Genomic DNA, 2,893 nt, shown 5'->3' with positions numbered 1-2,893 from the left:
ATGTAAGCCTGCCTAGGAGCTATAGTACCCATTATACCCAAGTACTAGGGATTCATGACTTGCTAGACCTTCACAAGAATTGTAAAACTAGAAGGTGCTAACTTTGGCTGTTACCCCCACATGTCTGCTGCCGAGAGCCAAGGAATACACAAAATGCCAGCACCAAGCCAAGAGTGTCATGCCTACCCACAGTTTTCATCCAAGGAGAGGGAGAGGACACCTGCTAACTTACTGGTGGCAGAATGACTTCAGTATTCTTGCTGTAAATTCTACCCTGTGTAATTCTAAGGATTGGTCTGTAGTGGGAGGGGAGCTGAAGAAACAAGACTGAAAGCAACAAGGCACACACTGGAACCAGTGGTAAGAGGAAGTTGAAACCACAAGTAGGGGTGAGGTCAGTCAGCGTCAGTCAGAGGGCAAGGTGTCAGTTGAAACTGGAAAAGCAAAACAGGCATATGCAAACTACACACCCACACACACCCACACACACTCATAACTCATCTCAAATGTTGCTCAAGTTACATTTAGAAAAAAATATTCAGCTGACTTAAAATGCTCCAATTCCCAACCATCCCCAAGGGTTGAAGGATGGTGTTTAAACTCAAGTGTGAATCAGCTTCTCTATGTGGTAAGCTTTTACTTTCCCTGGATTTTTTTATTTCTTCCTTGTCCTCTCCTCTCCCTGGTATTTGCTCATAGTCTCTCTTTCTAGTCACAGACATTGATAAGAAATTCCCATTAGTTCCTTCTGTGAGTAACTTGTACTTTCTAAGCCAAACAGCCTCATCGGCAACGTGCAGTGTTTTGCAGGTCTCTGAGAACTTTGACAGGTGCTCAGATTAGGTTTCCTGATGCTAAAACACTGTATTCTCGTAATCCTTTCACTTCCTCCAAAGTATATTTTCTCATGTCTTGTCTTCTGTTGTGTAGTTTTACTTTTAGATTTACCACTGAAGTGCAGATAGGAGGAGCCCTTCAGTGTACTTGTACACATGGGTTTTCTCTGCTACTACACATGTTTATGAGCTTCAGAACTACTCTCTGCAATCCCTGTGCCCAGAAACGGGGAAAGCAGCTTCTTTAGATTCAGAGAAGAATGGTTCCTAACATCCTGCCTATAACTAAGGAAGATGGAGAGCTCATGATTTAGCTTTGACTTTCTTTTTATACATAGAAGGAAAACAAAGCCCTCAGAGAACAGATGGTGCCCAGGTAACACATTAAAGGGAAGAGAAGGGAGAGAAAGAAAGAAGGAAAGAAAGAAAGAGAGAAAGAAAGAAAGAAAGAAAGTTAGTTTCTCAAAAGCCTCAGAAATGCTTAGATGCTTCTGATAGGTTTGAAATACAAAACACACTGAAATACAGGAAAATCATTACAGCCATACCTTTACTATGAATGGTAATCTGTATGTATATAATTGCTTGTGTTGGTTACTAAAGTATTAGATTACAGATAACAATACTTGGTAATATTTAAATAAACAGAATGTTTTTTTTACTGAAAACTTGATTTTATTAGCATTACTATGATTATTTTTATCTTATATATTATTAATTAAAATATACTTTCACTTTCACCCAACATTTTCCATTAGCGAGAGTTGTGTGGTGTGGTCCTTTCTACCTACAAAGAAACACAGGAAACAGTTTGTCTTTACTTATTGTGGGCACAATAACCTACACAAAATATAAGTGCTATTTTTTTTTTTTTTGCAGGTTAGAGAGGAAAGAAAATGTCAGGGAGTGAATTCAAACTGTTCTCAGATCATCAAGAGGAGAGAGCTCACTTCTGGCTCCAAAGCCTTTCTTCAAGCTTCAGAAATGCTTAGACATTTGGACTTTTATGAAAACTCCTCTTGCTACATTAACTCCAAGAAATCTGAAGGAGCTTATGAGTTCTGGACATGGGAAAATGAAGACTGGTTACAGGACTGAAGTGGGTCCACCATCTGCTCTCCACTGTTGCCATATTCATGAGGGAATATGAACAACCAGTGTTAATAAAATGCAGGTTGTGCTGAATAATAGACTAAACACAGAGAGTTACCATTGAAGTGAAGGATACGTTGGCAGGGGCAGAAGGCATTCAGAGACTCCCAGGTATGAAAGCCACACTGAGGGGAGACCACAACTTCTTTAGTGAGGATAAACTCCGCACCTCTGCTAGTTGTCCATTTGACTTCGAGCCAAATGCTGAAGTCTATTTTTTTCTTCTACTTTAAAGTTAAAAAAAATTAAACCATAAAACAGATTGTGAAAAAACCAGAAAAGTATAATAATACACATGTGTGTGAATTTATTAATATTTTGTCATTTGTTATCAGATCTGTTAAAAATATTCTAAGTATCATGTATCATGACCCTTATCCTAAAATCATTACTCTGTGTGTGTGTGTGTGGGGGGGGGGCTTTACCATTCCTACTCCAATTGTCTCCATACCTTCTCAAGTAGTCATCCCAGATTCATGAATCCACCATACCATTAACACATGTTCAGTCTCAAGTTTTCTTCAACTTTTTGCTGTCACTGACTTTCTCAAAGACAGGGTGTGTTTTATAGAATCTGACCTGCCTGCTTATCAGTTCTTGGTTCAATTTGGTTATATATGGTATTTTATTGACTATTTGATATTCTCATGCATGTAAACACTGTATTTTGTATTTTGATCCTTTCAATCATTTACTTTCCCTCCACTTTCTGCCAGGCCTCACTCCTACCAGACCTGGTCAAAGTTTCTGTTTTCCACAAACCATTGAATCTCATTGATGTGTCCTTATGCCGATCCATGTGGTGGATTGGAGACTGAGCAACGTACTAGGGAGCACATTCCTGAAGAAAGCTGACCCTTCCCTACCTTGGATGCCTTCAACTGCAAAGGCTGCTCAGCAGAGAC

General features: G+C 39.3%; 1 long non-coding RNA gene across 1 annotated transcript; it reads left to right on the top strand.

Annotated features, from left to right (window-relative positions):
• Positions 1-526: 526 nt before the first annotated feature.
• Positions 527-2,373, top strand: LOC116093004. The gene is made up of 2 exons (XR_004119589.1): positions 527-628; positions 1,716-2,373. It is a non-coding gene; the product is annotated as an uncharacterized LOC116093004 (long non-coding RNA).
• The last annotated feature ends 520 nt before the right edge of the window (positions 2,374-2,893 follow it).

This window comes from Mastomys coucha, unplaced genomic scaffold (genome assembly GCF_008632895.1).
Source record: "Mastomys coucha isolate ucsf_1 unplaced genomic scaffold, UCSF_Mcou_1 pScaffold16, whole genome shotgun sequence".
NCBI lineage: Eukaryota > Metazoa > Chordata > Mammalia > Rodentia > Muridae > Mastomys > Mastomys coucha.
Note: the sequence above shows the minus strand (reverse complement) of the source record. Positions and strands in the feature narration are given on the sequence as shown.